At 40.7% G+C, this 21,351-nt stretch overlaps 1 protein-coding gene and 1 long non-coding RNA gene across 3 annotated transcripts in view; one reads left to right on the forward strand and one right to left on the reverse strand.

The window, feature by feature from the left end:
• Window positions 1-10,656, forward strand: part of LOC130362656 (uncharacterized) — a 35,058-nt gene extending 24,402 nt beyond the window's left edge. For both annotated transcript variants that reach the window (XR_008891508.1, XR_008891509.1), the window contains exon 3: window positions 9,646-10,656. This is a non-coding gene — a long non-coding RNA (uncharacterized LOC130362656). The remainder of the gene's footprint in view (window positions 1-9,645) is intronic.
• LOC130362655 (cytochrome P450 1B1) overlaps window positions 1-18,968 on the reverse strand; it is a 61,560-nt gene extending 42,592 nt beyond the window's left edge. Inside the window, exon 1 of the mRNA XM_056567525.1 lies at window positions 18,838-18,968. The gene's annotated coding sequence lies outside the window, so the exon portion shown is untranslated. The remainder of the gene's footprint in view (window positions 1-18,837) is intronic.
• Between the last annotated feature and the right edge of the window lie 2,383 nt (window positions 18,969-21,351).

A 21,351-nucleotide genomic window follows, 5' to 3' on the forward strand; every position in this document is an offset into this window, starting at 1 on the left:
AAATAGGTTATCAATACATCACATTGCCATATGTCTGTTTTTTTTCTTTCTTTTTTTATCATTCTATACAGTATTATGTCCCAGTGGATCCATATTGGTACCAATTTTAGCCCATATAAGTCAATATGTGGAATGTAAGAATGCACGTTCTGGTTTTCTATAGTTCTTAGTTGCATTATTGTTTTGTATTTTTACATCCATATTTCAGCAACGTAACCAGAACAGCAAACAAATAGTTTATTCTTTAATCAAGAAGAACAAACAAACAAAAAATACAAAACAAAAAAGGATACAATAAGGAACCAAAAATATTACAACTTGATGATCAAACTGTATTATGTATCAGTATTTCCTTTATACAAGTGTGATCATTGAACCCCTATTAGAAGATAGTTTGCAGATATTAGCGTTTTCTTCTGTGTTTGTGATGTCATAATTATATATATATATATATATTGTATATACTTTTATGTTGATAAAAAAAAAAGATTGTGAACCGGCCATATTTGTCTGTATAGATAAGTTTCTGAAATGGTACAAAAAAAATTATTTTTAATTTTTGTAGCTAACAAATAAATACACAATCTAAGCTATTTCTAAGTCTAAAACTTCACAAGCATGTCCATAAAAAGTGTTAGGATAAGTTTCTACTTTTTTTTTAAATGTTTTTGTAAAAACGCAGAGAAAAACGCCAAATCTGCTGCATGACATTTTTCCGGCCAAAAAACGCTGTGGCCAGAGGTTAGCTGTAAATCAATGAGAAATCGCTAAATTCTTTTTCCACTTGGCGTTTTTCATTTTGGCGTTTTTATTTTCATTTTATTTTTTTTATCCTTTTGGTGTTTTTTCTCTCTTTTTTGCCATTTTTCAGCTCCATGGCGGTTTTCAAAAATCGTGACATTTTTCTCCCATAGAAAAAACATCATGTATGTTTTGCATTTGTCGTTTTTTCACCTGTGAGGGGCTATTCCCAGGAAGAGGAGCAGCAGCCATTTTCTCTGGAGTCAGCCAAAAAGTTCAAAAAATTCTACTTGAAAAGGCTGGAAAAACTGCCAAGGGGCCAAAAAAATGCAATTTCCACACAAATGAAAAAAGCCAGAAAAAACGCCAGACGCAGGAAATCGCACTGCCGTTTTTTCTTGCATTTTTTTTCTTGCATTTTTTTCAAAAAAAACAAAAACAAAAAAACGCAGGACAAAAAACCAAGTAGAAACTTATCCTTGGGCTGGGCTCACTGCATTTGTGCTCATATTTCATCTTTTATAACCCTTTCACACTTCCGGTATCATCCTGCATTTTTACTTCCGTTATTTTACAATAACTGACGGAAATAAAACGGATGCAATAACTGGTAATAAGTAATAACAGATAACTGATGACCATCATCCATCATTTTTAATGTTTTCTTTCTTTAAAAAAACCTGAGGTTGTTCATCCGTTATTACCAGTTACATCCGTTTTTTAAAATCAGGTTTTTAACCCTTTTTTTTTAAAGCTGTACTGAGTATGTTCAGTACAAAAAACATATGTTAAAAAAACGGATGATGACAACGGATGTTTTTTTTAACATCCGTTTCCCACAGACTTCAATGTTAAATTTTAACGTCCGTTTTTTCACCATTATTTTTGCCGGACCAAAAATGAGTGCATGCACCGTCTTTTATGCCATTAAAAATAAGGGTGCGTTCACACGGCCGTCTGTCCATCCACATTTCGGTTCCGTTCTTGCAGGTTTTAAATGGATTAAAAATGGTTTTAAAAAAATCCCATTCATGTCAATGGGATTTTTTTACAATCCGTTTACATCCGTTTGTACCCATCTTGTACACCTTTCCGTTTTTTTGACAGCAGAAAAAACGGCACATGCAGTATTTTTTCTTCCAACGAAAAAAACGGAAATAAAACGGATACAGTAAGTTTAACATTGAAGTCTATGGAAAACAGATGAGCCTTTAATGTCATCCATTTGCATCCATTTTTTAAATCCGTTTTTTGGATCCATTTTTATTTCTGAGCATGCTCAGAACAAAAATTTTTATATATATATATATATATATATATATATATATATATATATATATTTATTTTTTATTTTTTTTTTATTAACTGAACAATAACGGATCCAAAACGGTTACAAACAGATAACATCCGTTTGCAACTGTTATTGTCTGTTTTTTTTTTTTTTTTAAAGTCCGTTTTTTTTTTGACGGGAGATGAACGGGACGGGTCTAGACAGCCGTGTGAACGCAGCCAAACGGACATACGTGATGCAAAGGATGGTCAAAAAAAAAAAAACGTTGGCATGAATGGGATTTTTTGACAGCCATTTTCAGGACTTTATAAGGGAGGTTTTTACTGGTTTATACCTATAGTGTGAAAGGGGCCGGATGTCTAATTTGCCACTGTATTCCAAATATTTACGTTGAAAAAAAAAACAAAAACACTTTGCAATGTATGTATTTTTTTTTTTTTTTAATATTTTGCTGTATAACAATAATATAATTTACTATGCTTTTGTATAAAACAACATTAAAGGGGTACTCCGGTGGAAAACTTTTTTTTTTTTTTAAATGAACTGGTGCCAGAAAGTTAGACTTGTAAACAGATTTGTAAATTACTTCTATTAAAAAATATTAATCCTTCCAGTACTTATTAGCTGCTGAATACTACAGAGGAAATTATTTTCTGTTTGGAACACAGAGCTACTGACATCATGAGCACAGTGCTCTCTGCTGACATCTCTGTCCATTTTAAGAACTGTCCAGAGTAGGAGAAAATCCCCATAGCAAGTATATGATGCTCTGGACAGTTCCTAAAATGGACAGATATGTCAGCAGAGAGCACTGTGCTCGTGATTCAGCAGAGAGCACTGTGTTCCAAACAGAAAATAATTTCTTCTGTAGTATTCAGCAGCTAATAAGTACTAGAAGGATTCAGATTTTTAAATAGAATAATTTACGGATCTGTTTAACTTTCTGGCACCAGTGATTTAAAAAAAAATAAAAAAAGTTTTCCACCGGAGTACCCCTTTAAATGTAATAATACATAAACAGTGAAACGGAAAAACAAATGGCAATGAACCCTGTAAGTTAACAGTTATTTGTTTCTTGCAAGGGTACATTCACACATTGCAGATTGGTTGTATTTCTGCATTGTCCTCTTAAATGGGTTATCCAGGAAAAAAACTTGTATATATTATATATATATATATATATATATATATATATATATATATATATCAATCAACTGGCTCCAGAAAGTTAAACAGATTTGTAAATTACTTCTATTAAAAAATCTTAATCCTTTTAGTAATTATGAGCTTCTGAAGTTGAGTTGTTCTTTTCTGTCTAAGTGCTCTCTGATGACACATGTCTCGGGAACTGCCCAGTTTAGAAGCAAATCCCCATAGTAAACCTTCTAAACTGGGCGGTTCCCGAGACAGGTGTCATCACTTAGACAGAAAAGAACAACCTTAACTTCAGAAGCTCATAAGTACTGAAAGGATTTAGATTTTTTAATAGAAGTAATTTACAAATCTGTTTAACTTTCCGGAGCCAGTTGATATATATATATATATATATATATATATATATATATATATATAAAAGTTTTTTCCTGGATAACCCCTTTAATCTAAACTAGTGTTTCCCAACCAGGGTGCCTCCAGCTGTTGCAAAACTACAACTCCCAGCATGCCCGGACAGCCGAAGGCTGTCCGGGCATGCTGGGTGTTGTAGTTTTGCAACAGCTGGAGGCACCCTGATTGGGAAACACTGATCTAAACACATGCATGTGCTACAGTAACAACCCCTTCAGATACAAAAAAACAAAAACTGTTTTGTGTGAACATACCCTAAAACCTTTTATACAAAATACCATGGGGTCCAACACCACAACAGCAACAATATACAATACAATACAAGAATACAATGGGGAGATTAACAAAGCAAAATATGCCAGAAATCCGGCACATACTGACCACATAAAAGCGTACATGGACTGCCAAATATATTTATTATGTTTTACGCCTTCCTAGGAATTTCTGCACACTGCACAAAATGTCCCAAAACCCTGACCTACCTGCTGTGTGCGTGAATCTGGCTTTAGACAAATACATATAATGCACGTGTATGGTAGATCAATATCTCACTGCAAATATCGGGATGGAGATATGCGCCAGTAGTATTAAAGGGGTATTCCAGGAAAAAACTTTTTTTTTTTTAATCAAATGGCTCCAGAAAGTTAAACAGATTTGTAAATGACTTCTATTTAAAAATCTTAATCCTTTCAATAATTATCAGCTGCTGAAGTTGAGTTGTTGTTTTCTGTCTGGCAACAGTGCTCTCTGCTGACCTCTCTGCTTGTCTCGGGAACTGCACAGAGTAGAAGAGGTTTGCTATGGGGATTTGCTTCTAAACTGGGCGGTTCCCGAGACAGGTGTCATCAGAGAGCACTTAGACAGAAAAGAACAACTCAACTTCAGCAGCTCATAAGTACTAGAAGGATTACAATTTTTTAATAGACGTAATTTGCAAATCTGTTTATTCTGGAGCCAGTTGATATATAAAAAAAGTTTTTTTCCTGGATAACCCCTTTAATTTTCAACCCAACCACAGGATGTCAATGAGATTTCACAACTCCCCATAGTAAACTTCTGATAATGTTTCAATTGAGACATTACACTTGTGGCAGTTCCTGAATACACAATTGTACTTCTGTTCTTTGTGTTTGAACAAGCTCATTCAGAGATTTATGACATTATGACATTGCTGGCAATAGAAAATAATAGAAGGCTGCATATCCAAACCTATTAAACGGATTTCATTGGAAGCTTTATTGTACGGCCCTGTATGCTGACATGTCAAGCGATAACATATTGACATTTACTTTGGCAAGATAGGAAAATCACTGTAAGGCTAGGTTTCCACTTCTTTCTTTTATTTATTTCTTTTCTGCACAAACACCCAAAAAAGCCACCAACGCCGCACGGCGTTTTATTATTATTATTATTATTATTATTTTTTTTTTATGTAAAAAAAAAGTATAGTCAGTTGTTAGCTGACCGTCACTGGGGATTTTCTTTGGGATTTATCTTTTTCTTTTTTTTTTACTCTTTTTTTTTTTTTTTTTTTTTTGTGTGTGTGTGTTTTGGCCTCAGTCACAGAATGTTGAGACTATGGCACTTTATTTAGTGTTGCTCGCGAATATTCGCAATGCAAATTTTTATTCGTGAATATTGCATATTCGCGAATTCGCGAATATTTGCGAATATAGCACTATATATTCGTAAATACGAATATTGTTTTTTTTTATTTTTTATTTTTTCCACAGTCACATCACAGTGATCATCCCTCTCTGCTTCCAGCTTGTGTGGTGTAAAGACTGGTGTGCGAATATTCGCATATGCGAAAATTTGCATATGCTAATTTTTGCATATGCAAATTTCCACCTATGCTAATTTTTTTATATGCAAATTTCCGCATATGCGAAAATAAAACGCGTATATTACGAATATGCGAATTTAGCGAATATATGCCGAATATTCATCCATATATTCGCGAAATATCGCGAATTCGAATATGGCCTATGCCGCTCAACACTAATTTTATTTTTTATTTTGGACTAAATCTTGGCGATTCTCTCCCATACAAGTCTAAGGGTACGTTCACATGCGCAGATTTACAGTGTATTTTACGCTGCAAATCCGCTGGTGAAGGCCCGTTCTATGCTGGCTTTACAAGTGCCTGCTCGTAGTGGCAATACACCGCTACCAGTAGGCACACTGCGATGTACGATTCACAGTATACTCCCACATCACGGGAGCTCTCTACCTAGCTCAGAGCAGGGAGAGTGGCCGCGATGTGTGAGTACGCCGCACACATCGCTGCAGGGTGTCTGCTGGTAGCGGCGTATTGCCGCTACCAGCAGGCACATATAAAGCCAGCATAGAGCGGGGCCTTCACCAGCAGATCCGCACGTGTGAACGTACCCTAAGGGAGCAAAAAGATTAATTAATAAATAAAGCCATATAAAACACCATGAGAGTTTAGCATTAGTGTTTTTTCTGCCCCCCCCAAGAAATCCATCAGTCACATAATGAAAGAATCCCATGACTTGTCATCATAAAAATGTAGGGGAAAAAATGGCAATGCTAACATCCACTATTTTTGAAAAAATGCCAGAAAAGCTGCATCTTTGAAGTGACCTACCTGCTGTGTGCGTGAATCTGGGCATTTTTTTATTTTATTTTTTCTGGTTAAAAGTGGAAACTTAGCCCAAGGCTGCCCAATGGCTGTCTGGGCATGCTGGGAGTTGTAGTTTTGCAACAGCTGGAGGTAGTTGGGAAGCACTGCTCTAGAGGAAAACTCAGTCAATCATATAAAACTCCACATGGGACTCCATTGGTCATAATAAAGTTCCATAGGTTCCAGAATACATAAGGCTGTCTAAGGTTTTCCTGCTGTTTGCTGTTATATAAGGAATATTAAAGGACAACTGCAGCGGTATGACACTTATCCCCTATCCACAGGATAGGGGATAAGTGTTTGATTGCGGGGGGTCCGACCGCTGGGACCCCCTGCGATCTCCCTAACGGGGCGCCGCCATTAGCGCTCATGGTGAGCGCTAAGGCGCGTAGCGCCGACCTAGAGGTCGACGGGGCCCCCCCCTCTCCTCCTCTTCCCCATACAGTTCTATGGGGGAGACGGGGAGGCACGAAGGCTGCCTCCCCCCCTCTCCCATAGAGATGTATGGAGGAGGCGTGCCGGCTGCAACGTCATGCTGCTGCCGGCACGTCCCCTGCACGGGACAGCCCTGTACAGGAGATCACAGGGGGTCCCAGCGGTCGGAACCCCCGCAATCAAACACAGGATAGGGGAGAAGTGTAAATCACGCTGCTGATGTCCTTTAATGTGAAAGTCCTGAACAGGATGTGGATGCCTGCAAAAACCACTAGAGGGGGCTTTATGCGTACAGATATATACAGTTTTTATTGAATGCAAAAATATATCTGTCTTCAGTAAGCATATGAGCTCCTCCTAGTGGAGGCTGCAGGATGCAGAATTTTAGCCTTTTATGACCAAGCAATGTTTTTCTTTTTTTGATTGTTGCAATCCAAGAACCATAACATTTTCTTTTGTCGGCATACCCATATGAGGGCTTTTTTGTTTGTTTTTTTGCACTTTTTGATGGCACCATTTTGGGGTACATATGACTTTTTGATTGTTCCTTTTTTGTTTCATTGGGAGGAAAATAAAAGGGGTACTCCGCTGCTCAGCGTGTGGAACAAAATGATCTGAATGCATAGAGCCGGTGCTGGGAGCTTGTGATGTCATAGCCCCGCCCCCTCATGATGCCCCACCCTCTCAATGCAAGTCTATGGGAGGGGCCTGATGGCTGTCATGCCCCTCCCATAGACTTGCATTGCAGGGGCGGGGTGTGACGTCATGAGAGGCGGGGCTATGACATCACGAGCTCCCGGCGCCGTCTCTAAGCGTTTTGTTCCAAACGCTGAGCAGCGGAGTACCCCTTTAACAGCAATTCCAGCATATCTATTTTTTGCAATGTTCACCATGTAGAATTAATAATGATCATTGATCAGGTTGTTAAAGACGTTGCAATACCAAATCTGTGTTAATTTCTATATTGTAAGTGGAGGGGGGGGGGGGGGATTCTTTTTATATTAAAATCATATTTAACTAATTTTAACTTTTTACTCCTTAAGTCCTGAAAGGGGATTTTGAACTGTAATTTCCTGTTCATATAATACACTGCACTACTACTGAAGTGTATTATCCTGTCAACATAAAGCTGACAGGTGAACAATCCGGCCCTCTCACATGCACAGTCGGGTAAGTGAAAGTAAATGGCATACTTGAATTTCTGCCGTGGAAATTAATCTGTGTCCCAGCAGTCATGCTGACCAGGTGCCGATGGGGCAATAGATGCCTATAAACCATTTAGATGTCACACAGATTGACCCCACCATCGCCATTCTAACACTACCTGGTCCCGATTGATCCCTACTTCCCGGTTCCATCTCTATACACAAAAAATGCCTGTTCTGTTAAAGGGGTATTTTGTCCCCTTATTCTTTGGATAGGGGATAAGATGTATGACCACAGGGGTCCCCGCCACTGGGGACCCCCGCGATATATCGGTGCCGCCCCCGACATTCTGTGCTGGGTGCTGCCTCCAAGACAGGGATGTGATGGCCACACCCCCTAGTGACGTCACCTCACTCCCCCTCCATTCATGTCTATGGCGTGACGTCACTAGGGGGCATGGCCTTGATGTCACGTCCCCATCTCAGAGGCAGCACCAGGCACAGAATGCACCCAATTGTGGGTATCCTTTGGATAGGGGATAAGATGTATAAAGCCAGAATACCCCTTTAATCACTGGCTACAGCGGGGACACACCTCTTGTAATTGGCTGAGCAGGCCCTTCCCTTGTGCCTAGAGGGGAACCAGGAAATAGAGATTAGTGGGGACCCAGTTTGCATGGGGGAAAAAGTGAGGTAAACACAGTTCATTTTTTATTTTTATAGCCTTGTCTTCTTTTTCAATGGTTTCCCACTTTAAGAAATATCCAGACTGTTGAAACCCAATTAGCTCCTAGCAGGCTATAACTATCCCTCCCCCTTATTACAATAATTAATTAAATAATAACTGACACAACAACAATTCAACTTTTCCGTGGGTGGGGATCGGCGACAGCTTTATTTATAAAATTATTTATATAAATAACAATCCAACTGTAACAAAGACACCGATTGGCTTCTTGCCAACCCGAGAGGTGCTGCCACACTGTCCTGTGTAGAGGTCTACCCCGGGTTGACCCCGCTTTCACCGTCTTCTTACCGCCAAGCTGTGACTTACAATAAACAGAGATACAAAAAAGGGAGGGAGGGAGGGCAAAACTCTGGGTCCTGGGCAGATTGAGGGGGGGGGGGGAGGGAGGCACCACAGCTATAAATACCCAGGGGAGGGCCCCTGAAAGCCCGGGAAACTATTAAACCCCTGATTGGTGCACTCCTTCCCCCCCACCCATGGGACATACCACTATATTTACCCACAGGTTTTACAGGCGGGGGAGGGCTCTAAAAACCTTGCCTGTACATTTCTTAACCCCTTAACTGCTCACCAGTCAGGGGGCAAGCTAGTTATGCACAGCTTGCCCCTCCAAATTACATGAGCTGTATGCATTAAAGGGTTTTTCCCAAAGGACATGTATTACTTATTCACCAGATTGATTCCTGGGGTCTCTACTGCTGGGACCACATCAATCACTCTTATGCTGCCACTCCATTCAAAGCCTATGGGTATCTGTCAGTCCCATATCACTCTGATGTGACTTCAAGCCATCTTGCATTTATCACCTACTCTTTAAACCCCTTGAAATTCCTTATTGTCAACACAGCTAACTTTTTGCTCATATATCCATCATACATAGATCTAATTTTATAATTTAAGTGTAACTGCATTTTTATTACAAGAGTCTAGCATGTAACCGCATCCGCAGGACAACTTGCCAAAGTGCTTTTAATCCTGACTTGTACTAACAAGGACTTTTTAAATAGTGCCGGCTGCCAATTTTGTCAATTTGTTTATAGCTCTCATAATGTTTATGTAATCTGTTTTTCAGTGTCTTGTTCCTGTGGAAAGTGAGAACTAGATTTTTCACAATGTTTATCCTGGATGGTACCATGGTCTGGACTGGCCACTTGTGGAGGAAAGTATTGGATTTCTGAACAGAGAAGAGGCTACTAGTGCCCAGACAATTCATGGATTCTATCTATTATTGCATTGTAACTTGTTTATTTTTATAGGGAAATAGAGTAGCAGTCACATTTTTATTTTTCACATTTTTTTCTACATTGTAGATCATTCTAAAAGACATAAAACCTGAAGGAGCACATATGAAATAAAGTAGTAAACAAGAAAATGTTAAGCCAGAATATTTTTAATATTTTCGAGTTGTCCCCTTTTGCTTTGATGACTGCTTTGCACACTCTTTGCATTCTTTCAGCTTCATGAGGTAGTCACTTGGAATGGTTTTCCAGCAGTCTTAAAGGGGTACTCCGCTGCTAGACATTTAATCCCCTATCAAAAGGCCGCTGGGGCCCCAGTGATCTTCCGCAGCACTTGGCATTCTGAACAAATGCTGGGTTCCTGTGGAGGTGGTCATGATGTCAAGGCCACGCCCCTTGTGTTGTCATGCCACACCCCCTCCTTTCATGTCTATTAGAGGGGGCATGTCAGGCGACATGCCCCCTCCCCTAGATATGAACGGAGGGAGCGAAGCATGGAGTACCCCTTTAAAGAAGTACCCAGAGGTGCTGAGCCCTTGTTGGCTGCTTTATCTTCATGCTGTCATACAGCTTATCCTGAACCATCTCAATTGTGTTAAGTTTGGATCATTATGGAGGGCCATCACTCTTCTTCTTGGTCCAACAGTCTGTCTGATTCTGTCTGGATATGTAACCTAGAAATTGTAAAGTGCTTAGGATTATGTTTGCATTATATATAATAAAATGCTGTGCATTATGTTGGTGCTATATTAATAAATATTTATTATAATTGATATTACTTTTTAAACTTTTATTTTCCTCCAAGGGACCTTTTTGGCTTCTGCTCTTTCTCTAAATTCCCTCAGTCCTTTACAGGGCCGGACTGGGACCAAAAATTGGCCCGGGCATATTAGACTATGCAGCCCATTTCTTTGGGTGTGGGTCCCAGCAGTCAGACCCCCACCTAAATAAAATAGGCTGCATAGTCTAAAATCACCATGGTTAAAGTGGCTCTCCAGCTGTTGCAAAGCTACGACTCCCATAATGCCTGCAGAGTTTCAGGCATGATTGGAGTTGTAGTTTTATAACAGCGGGATAGCCACAGATTGGGGTACAGTTTCACCCATCACCACTGCAGAAATGATAAGGGACTTCAGCAGTGATAGGACAATCAGGAGAATACACAATATCAGTGACCTGAGTGATGTCTTCTCTGTTGTCTTTCCTTTTCTTCTTCATCTGGTCCAGACGTCAGGACTTCTTCCAGCGCCATCTTTATCTGCAGTGTCTAATGCTCAGACATCACTGGTTGCTCATCTTCTGTATAAAGACAATTATTAATCATTATAACCCTGCCAGACACTGCACCTCCCGAATATAACTCTGCCACACACTGTTTCCTCTGTTTAGCAGACTCTCAAGCCTGTCCTGTCCTCGGACCCCTAAAGGCTCATATCCACATTGCAGACAATCAGCCAGCTGAATGTCCGCTTGCAGCAGGCTCTACCAAAGTCATTGCATCGCATAGATAGCAATGCAGTCGGGTTAAATTCAGCACAAAGAATGGACATGTTATTTTTTTGGGCAGACGTCCATTCCGCTGCAGCGATTCCACACTATGCACAGAGCAGTAGAATCCCAGAGAAAACAATGGGATTCTGCTGCAAGTTGATTTCCGCTGACAGAATGTCCCCAGTGTGAACGAGAACGAAATCCCCGCAGCCCCCTTCTCCTCCGCACCCCCCTTCAATTATTCTCCTTCACACTTTCTGCTCCCTCCAAGACCCCTCAGTTATCCTCCTTCACAGTTTACTGCACATACAGACCCCTCCCCACCCGACCAAGACCCCTCAGTCATCCTTCACACTTTTCTGCCCCCCAGCCCCCTTCTCCTCTTCCCCACCCCTCAGTCATCCCCCTTTACACTTTTCTGCTCCCAAGACCCCAGTCATGCTCTTTCACATTTTTCTGCCCAGCCTTCTTCTCCTCTGCTACTCCCCCTCCCTCCCTTTCATTATCCTGCTTTAAACTTTCAGCCTTTCCCCCTTCATCTCTCACCTTGCATAGGGGGCTAGTTCACGCTCCTGGTCCCTCTCCTCCTCGGAGCGCAGCAGCCAGGACAGGGACGTCCGGGATGTAAGGGGGGTGCCTGCGCACGGACGTCTCCTGCTGCTCTTAAAGCATCAGCATCTCTGCCCCAGCTCACTGCACTTGGGACCGGGGGACCATCACCGGCCTGGATCGAGGCACCTTTTAGGGTAGGGGGCAAGGTTTGCGGCTGATACTTTCAAAGTAGTGGCTGGTTTAGTGGAGAAAACTGGTGTATTAAATTAGGGCAGGCTGATGGCACGGCCCACGGACGGCCCAACCCACCAGGCAAATGCCCGGTCTGCCCGATGGCCAGTCCGTCCCTAGTCCTCTAGTTAAACAGGGCTGAAACTACAGTCCACCTCTCAAGTAGACCAAATGCTGTGGATCCACCTGGTTGCTCAGGTTATGGCATTGATCTAAACCTAGGATTGGAGTTTAAGCATGTTGCCTTCTTCACATTAAACATCCATGAAGAGATTTGGCACTCAGGCGGATCCCTCCAAGGAACAGCACAGGATAAAAGCGGCACACAAGACTTCAAAGGTAAAATGATTTATTTACCCGGCATGCAACGCGTTTCGCTGGACAATCAGCTTCATCAGGCATTCATGCCTGATGAAGCTGGTTGTCCAGCGAAACGCGTTGCATGCCGGGTAAATACATAATTTTACCTTTTTAAGTCTTGTGCGCCGCTTTTATCCTGTGCTGTTCCTTGGAGGGATCCGTCTGAGTGCTTCACCTGTGTTACCAGGAGCGGTTGCCGATCTTCGCCCGTTGAGGGTTATCTCATGTTTACACCATAGTTGTACTTGGCTGTAGTACAACTATACTCGGTGAGCATTATTGCTTTTTCCATCTCCTTTTTACAATACGTTATCACACTAGGAGCGCTTCTCCTTGTCTATATTTGATGAAGAGATTTGGACATAGTGAATCCCAGATTCCTACCCAAGGAGAAGGCTCCTGTAGCAAATGCTGGTGTGAAACTGAACAGATGGCGTCACATAATGCCATGAACAGCCACTGCTCTCTCTTATTTAGGACCTTTTCCTATGCTAAGTGGTTGTAGTCCCTGGACATAAACACTGGGGGGGGGGGGGGGGGGGGGGAGTATTTATCAATTTTGTCTGTTGACAGTTTCTTTTTACCCTTTTTTTTCACTTTGGTTTTCGTGGACATGCACCAAATTTATCATTTGGTGCAAGTTATTAGTCATTTTGGCTCAAATGTTGAAATAAGCCGTTCACAGCGCCTTTTACACAGAACTTACCCCCACAGAAGACGCGTATTTTACCCTGTAGAGCGGCCATTTCGGAGTCCCTCCTGCAGTATATCAGCAAGCGACAGGAGTTATTTTCTTTTGTGGGATTTATAGCCACCATGTGAAATGGATTTTATTTTCAACTTGGGTAGTTTTTTTTTGTTTTGTTACTTTAGTGCAGTGGTCTCCAACCTGCGGACCTCCAGATGTTGCAAAACTACAATTCCCAGCATGCCCGGACAGCCGTTGGCTGTCCGGGCATGCTGGGAGTTGTAGTTTTGCAACATCTGGAGGTCCGCAGGTTGAAGACCACTGCTTTAGTGCTCACCTTTCCTGAACCTGTGCGGCCATGTCCAATGCCGGCTCAACGGAGGGTGAAGGTTCCTCAGAGACAACTATGTCGCAGGATAGTATTGAGCAGCCCTGGAGGCGTCGCTGCTTTCACAAACCAAAATGTTTAATGTATTTTGACGCCTTTACATTTTCTGACATTGCTAAGTGTGTTTTCCATGTGCAAAATTTCTTGGCAGGGATTTGCGCCAAAAAAATGGAATTTGCGCCAAAATTGTGCCAAAGATCTTTTGGCGCAAATGATGAATTACTGACTAAAGTTGAAATCACACACAGGACCGTGTGATTTTGAGAAAGTTGTAAAAATGACAGTGGAGAAGATGCGTCAAACTTTGGCGCAAAAAGACACTGCGCCAAAGTATTGCGCCAAAGTTACGTGAAAAAAACACATAAATCCTTTGATAAATACCCCCCTGGGTGCCCGTCCTTTAATCCGATCGTGATGAGATGGATATACCTGGAGAGGAAAGAGGGAAAGGTGTAAAAATGAATGGAAACTTTGTTTTTCATGAATTAATGAGTTGTCATCTCTCACTACTGTGTAAAACGCCTATTTTATGTTTCTCAAAATAAATAATAAATTGCACTTTGGGTCAGATGTTATTAAGGTAAGTGTGAAAATCCAGGAGGGAGAATTCTGTAGCACCCTCCCCATACTCCCGTCAAATCCAAAAAGTGTTTTTCTCTTTCATATTAAACAACCATCCTGGAAAAAACTCTTCCAATAAGCAACCTTTGCTAGGCAATAGTGTTAAGCGGCATAGGCCATATTCGAATTTGCGATATTTTGCGAATATATGGACGAATATTCGTCATATATTTGCTAAATTCGCATATTAGTAATATTCGCGTTTTATTTTCGTATATGCGAAAACTAGCATATGCGAAAATGAGTATAAACGAAAAATCGCAAATGCGAAAAGTAGTATATGCGAAAATTAACATATGCGGAAATTAGCATATGTGAAAATGCGCAAATGCGCAAATTAGCATATGCGGAAATTAACAAATGCGAAAATTAGCATATGCGAACATTCGCAAATGCGAAAATTAGCTTTTTTGAATATGCTAATTTTCGCATTCGCGAATTCTCACATATGCTAATTTTCGCATTTGTTAATTTCCGCATATGCTAATTTTCGCATTTGCGCATTTTCACATATGCTAATTTCCGCATATGTTAATTTTCGCATATACTACTTTTCGCATTTGCGATTTTTCGTTTATGCTCATTTTCGCATATGCTAGTTTTCGCATATACGAAAATAAAACGCGAATATTACTAATATGCGAATTTAGCAAATATATGACGAATATTCGTCCATATATTCGCGAAATATCGCGAATTCGAATATGGCCTATGCCGCTCAACACTACTAGGCAACACACAAAGCTGATTATTTATTTATTTTATTTTGTACAAAATATTGTTTTTATATATTAACCCCTTGGGGGCGGAAGGTTTTTCCATTTTTGCATTTCCATTTTTTCCTCCTTACCTTTTAAAAATCATAACTCTTCCGGAAGTCCATTACTCCGAACGCTGTGTGCGGGCTTCTGTGTTCGCGGCCGGCGGGCGTGACATCACGCCCGGCCCCTTCGTGACGTCTCGCCGCCCCCTTGTGACGTCTCGCCCGCCCCCTCGTAAAGTCACGCCCGCCCCCTCTACCAAAGTCTATGGGAAGGGGGCGTGACAGCGGCCGTGCTCCCTTCCCATAGACTTTCGTTGAGGGGGCGGGCGAGACGTTACGAGGGGGCGGGCGAGACGTCACGAGGGGGCGGGCGAGACGTCACGAAGGGGCCGGGCGTGATGTCACGCCCGCCGGCCGCGAACACGGAAGTCCGCACACAGCGTTCGGAGTAATGGACTTCCGGACACTGTGAGCGGAGCTCCAAACTGCAGGGCAGCACACAACCCCTTTAACTGCACCATCCACTGTGCATTAGGTTCTTCATTTATTCTGGTCTGGGTCGTGTATTTGTTTTGAGTCCTGGTTTGAGGTCTACCATTTAGCAAGTTTTGAGGGGTTCGATTTCTATGCAGTGCACTTTTTGATTATTTTATAGGTCCATATGATTACAACTATACTCAATTCATATAGGTTTTGTTTTATTTACCCCTTATCGGCCCATACATGTACATCATGGGTCAGGTGAGCGGACATGAAGCAGGCCTTTAGGTCGGGTCCACATCATGTCAGCTGCTGTGGGTTGCTAGGAAAGCCCGATGCCTTACCTTGTACTTGGCATCTTCCATGGCTCTGTAATTGCTTAAAGGAGAACTCCAGAGTATAAAAATTGTCCCCATACTGCCGGCAGTAAAAAAATAAAGATGTACATATCTTCCTCCGCTCCCTCGGGGCCTCCGGTAACCGGCTCCGGCCTCCGCCGCGATCCTCTTCCTGGTTGCGGTGGTCGGAGAGTCTTACTGCGCTCAGCCAGTCACCAGCCGCAGTGAAGTTCCGACTCGGCCGGGACGTTTTTGGCCCCGGCAGCAGGTGTCGGTGTAGTAAAGAATTTTGTGTCCTGAACCAATCTCACACTGTCGCTCAGCCTATCACCGGCCGAGTCGGACTTCGCTGCGGCTGGTGATTGGCTGAGCGCAGTATGATTCTCCGACCACCGGCAACCAGGAAGTGGATCACGGCGGAGACCAGATCCGGTTACCGGAGGCCCGGGGGAGCGGAGGAAGGTATGTACACCTTTATTTTTTTACTGCCAGCAGTGTGGGCGACAATTTTTATACTCTGGAGTTCTCCTTTAAGGCTGACTTTGTCAGCCCTTAGCAACAGAGCACAGATTTCATGGATCAATGTAATGCAATAGCATTACATTGATCTATGTAAGCCATCTGATGATAGCTTCTGATAAGCCCCTAGGGGGGGCCAAAAAGTGTGTTTAGAAAAAAATGTAATTTTTTTTTTTAAAGATTTAAAAAAATCACTCCCCTAATAAAAATTCAAATCACCTCCTTTTCTAATTTGTTAAATAAAACAATGTACAAACAAGAAAAAAATACACATATTTGGTAACGCCGCATGCGTAATTGTCCGAAAAAATTATTGCTCTACAAAATTGTGCAAATATTTTTTTCCATTTTGCCTTACATATAATTTTTTTCTGGCTCCGTAATACTTTGTATGATAGAAAAAAGTGTAGCTGTGGAAAGTGCAACTCGTCACACAGAAAATAAGCCCTAATACAGCTTTGTCGGTCTAAAAATAAAAGGTTATGGGTCTTAGAAGTTAAGGAAGAAGAAAGCGTGAGCAAGAAAAAAAATTAGCTGGGTCATGAAGGGGTTAAACTACTTTAAAAATAATTATAACATTTGTAAGAAAACAAGTGTGCTTAAAATGGACCACTTTTGACCCCTATGACACTTTTGTAATGTATACAGGGGCTAAGGGCTCATTTTTTGCACCATAACCTGTAGTTTTTATCGGTGCCATATTTGTTTTGACTTTTTGATCAATTTTATTACACACTTTTTTTGACGTGTACACCATTGATCGTGCAGTTTAATTAACTTTATAATAGTTCGGGCGTTTGTTTATACTTATTTTTGTTCACATTATTTTATTTAAAAAAATGTGAAAAGGGGGTGATTCAAACTTTTATTAGGGAAGGTGCTTATTCATATTATTAACCCCCTTAAGGATGAAGTACATAAATATATGCCCTGGTCCTGCTCCCATTGTATGAGTCATCCCCCTATTCCCATTTTTCAAATAAAATTATGTAAACAAAAATAAACATAACATATGTGGTATCATCGTGTGTAAAAAAAATGCCCGAACTATAAAAATAGAATTCAATCAAAGGAAAATGAAAGCCGGCCACTCCTCAACTCATGTCTTCAGAACTTCTTTATTCGATATACTCACAATACATTCTGGGGGGGGGGTACAGATAGGCAACAAGCTCCGTTTCGCAGTGCTTCTTCTGGCCATACGCATCATATATACAGGTAAGCTGTACAGGTGATCACTCACTTCAGGTTACACCCACGTTCAACGTCAAAGACGAATAGTCGGAGGTTCAAAATCACACTGCTATGTCTGTTCTGTCATTTAACCCTGTTGCATTGGATCTGATAATCCACTGCAACTTCCTTTGAAGGAGTTTCTTATCTGTGCATTCGCCTGCCTTTGGCTCCACTTTTTCAAGTCCTGCAAAACACAGGACCTCTGGGTTATTTCCATTTCTTACGTGGGAGAGAAGATGGGGAGCTCCCTGTTTACCTGTGAGAATGGAGTAAAAGTGCTCTCTGATCCGCACGAACAGTTGTCCTCCCATCTTCCCCACATAATAAAAGCCGCATGGGCTGAAAATAGCATATACTATGTTTTTTGAGCGACATGTTAACTCGTTATTAATGAGTGATGAATCGGTCCTATCCTCAGATGTTTTGTTGCCATGTTATAATTACAAAAATTGCAGTTTTTACATTTAAAATTCCCTTTTGGTATGAGATCACCCAACCATGTATTTTTATTCCGTTCTGTTTTTTCTGTATTTTTTAGTGCATCCCCTATCGTTCTATTTCGTTCATATGTGATAAGAAGTTTTTTACTTGCTACATTTTTTAAGTCCTGATCCACTTCCAATATGTACCAATTTCATCTAATAGCTGACTCTATTGTCCTGTTCATGGGAGAATTTTCACAGATGAATGTGAAACGTTTTTCATACTCTGCTTGGGTTTAGTTTGTAGGAGATCCTGTCTTTCTTTTTTGTCTGCTCTTAATCTACTTTTTCTTATTAATTTCTCCGGATAGGCCCTTTCTCTTAATCTTTTTTCTAGATCATCTGCCTGCTCATAGTAAGTCTCTTCGGATGTATTGTTCCTTTTTCAATCTAACAAACTGTCCAAATGGAATTCCATTTTTACTGTATTTTGATGAGAACTTACCTAGCTAGCAACCTAACTACCTACTTAGAAACGTATTATCCCACTAGGGATAATACTGTACTGGGCACAGGAAAAGTCTAACATGTTTGCCCTGCAGATGCTGAAGACTTATGTTTTGGCTGGAATAAGTCATCATGGTGGTCTGGGCCACATGGAGAAGAAAATGAAAGAGGATGACTCTGATCGGAAAAGACTGTAATCACTTATATGGTATTTAGATCCTATGTATTGTTGGGGGGGGGGGGGGATACAAGTCTGTTTACAGTAGTTTTATTCACTGCACTTGTTTGTCACAGTGTGGTGTATAGTGCGGCCCTGGTGCGCCAGCATTTAATTCTCAGACCCAGGCAACACAATGCCTTGGGCTGGCCCTAATACCCACAACAACATGGAGCATCTGATATGGTACATGGCATAAAACATGATACCTACAAGCACAAACAGCTGAAGCCAAGTGAGCAACAAGTAGCTTTATGCATAGATAGGCAGCAAAAACAAAAGAACCTGCAAAGTACAGTGTCAAGGTCAGACACAACAGAAGGATTAACAATAAACCATATGAAGAATAAAAAATAAAAGATGTCCCCAGTCCTCCTGGACTACATCTGTTTTAACAGGAACCACAAGGACAGCTCAAAATAATACAGAAAAATTATAATAATGATTATGGGGGAGATTTGTCAAAACCTGTGTAAAGGAAAAGTTACCCAGTTGCCCCTAGCAACCAATCAGATTGCTACTTTCATTTTTGCAGAGGTCTTGTTAAAAGTGAAAGAAGCGAGCTGATTGGTTGCTAGGGGCAACTGGAGAACTTTTCCTCTGGACAGGTTTAGATAAATCTCCCCCTATAATTCCTTGCCAGCATGACCATGCAGATAAGGCACTTCTCACTACTCATTCTAATGATCAGTGGAGGTCTCAGCCCTAATACCACCACCAATCAAAACTTTTGACATGTCTTTGTGACAAGTCAAAAGTTTTTATACATGGCAGGCACACTTTAGATGTTAGACTGTGGTCAATGACATGTCCATCATATCCATCAGGCTCAGTTCACACATGGCGGTTGAATTATGTTCTTTAATTTCAGTATCTGAAACAATGACCTACTTATCCTGCTAAAAGTACACAATGTAGTTGGTGGTTATTACTGTAGACTATTGTAATAATTGCCACTTTAGAGAGAGTTTGCAGATATATTTATGTATTTAGTCAAGTTTTTAAAAAGCATGTGAAAAATGAATGAGAAAATGGCCTGATTTACTAAGAGTGGAGTGTAGTTTTCTTTTTGGGGTCTTTTACCCTGCAGGTATTTTTCTACAGTATTTATTAATTTAGCACTTTTCCCTACATTTTGCTCTTTTTACAACTGCTGAGCTGTAGGGTTTTCAGGAGCTCAAATCCACCACATTTTATGTGGGAACATTAGTAAATATGTTGGGATTTTTCTATACTCTTGGGGACATGCCCCTTTTTGATGACCATGCCCCTTTCACTAGCGACCACACCCCTTTTCTGGTTTTCTGAGTAAAATGGAGAGTTGGTCAGTTTTTTGGATTTCTTGGTCACAAATTCTGGCACACAGAGTGTGCAACACAATACTTATTAACAGGATTCTGACTCTTTTTGATGAGTTTTGCACCTAAATTCTGTTGCACGGACCGTGCGACAGAAAAAACCCGACAGAATCCAAATCACTCAGAGGGGGAAAAAAAACCCTACAAAATGGACTTGGTTTTCGGGAAAAGAGGCATGTTCCTTACATTTCATCCAAAACCACTCTGAAAATCATGTGAATTTTCTGGGAAGAAATTTTTTTTAACCTTCAGCTCCAGTTCAATGCTTCATTAAGTCTTTATAAAAAAATATGATTACCTATTGGCTTTACTGTAGAAACATACACTCACCTAACAGACTCTCCATAGTCCCCTTCAAATCGAGTATACAATTCAGTATTCCTTAAAATGAATACATCATAGCAGGAACCCAGATAATTGGCCACTACGTGAATTATATAAAAATATGGGCCAACCACGACTTGTACATTGATGGATCTATATGTTTCCCGGTGTTTAAAAAAAAAAAATCTGTTGCATTGCGACAGAATTTTCAGTGCGACAGAATTATGCATGCGACAGATTTTAATATGTGACAGAATTAACCCTGCAACAGATTTTACGTTGCGACAGATGAACCCTGCAACAGAAACCGTGCAACAGATTTCTCCCATGCGACTAAAAAGATTGGGAAAAATGCGACAGATTAGTAAATACCAATAGAAAAAAAAGATTGGAAATGAAAAAATAAAACACAAACCGACACTCCACTCTTAGTTAATGAGGGCCAATATGGGCGAAAAACCTGAGAAAAAACAGTCGTAATAACATTAGTAAATGACCCCCATTGTGTTTCTCACTTTTTAGTAGTTTTTAGTTAACTTAATTATCAGTCAGTTATTAGGTCTAGTAGGAAGTAGTGTCTCAGCATCTGCCCGTCAGCTCAATCTTACTCTTACTCCATTCAGATTGGATATATTTAAATAATATTTTCCAGGCATCAGGATAATGTAGGAGCTTTTAGGTGATCAATTCCTATCGCAGGAAGATGACTATAACTTTTCCCTGTTTCATTTTTATATACAATGCAATATGCTGGTGTCCTCATTTCTGTCCATAAGAATTTGGGGGTTCCTTGTCAATATTTTAAGAGATAAAATCAGTCAATGATCACACCCCTGAGATTTAAACCTATTATGTCTCATGGATACAGAACCGTACAGATATACTACAAAGATTCAAACATCACCTGTCACCATGAAAATGCTATCTACACTATTGGCTTCATGTTAAAGGGCAGAAGCAAATTGATATATATATATATATATATATATATATCTTTATAGAAAAATATTCAGATGAACTTGTCATTCATTGACTGAAATCCCTG

The sequence above is a fragment of the Hyla sarda genome, chromosome 3, assembly GCF_029499605.1.
Source record: "Hyla sarda isolate aHylSar1 chromosome 3, aHylSar1.hap1, whole genome shotgun sequence".
Lineage (NCBI taxonomy): Eukaryota > Metazoa > Chordata > Amphibia > Anura > Hylidae > Hyla > Hyla sarda.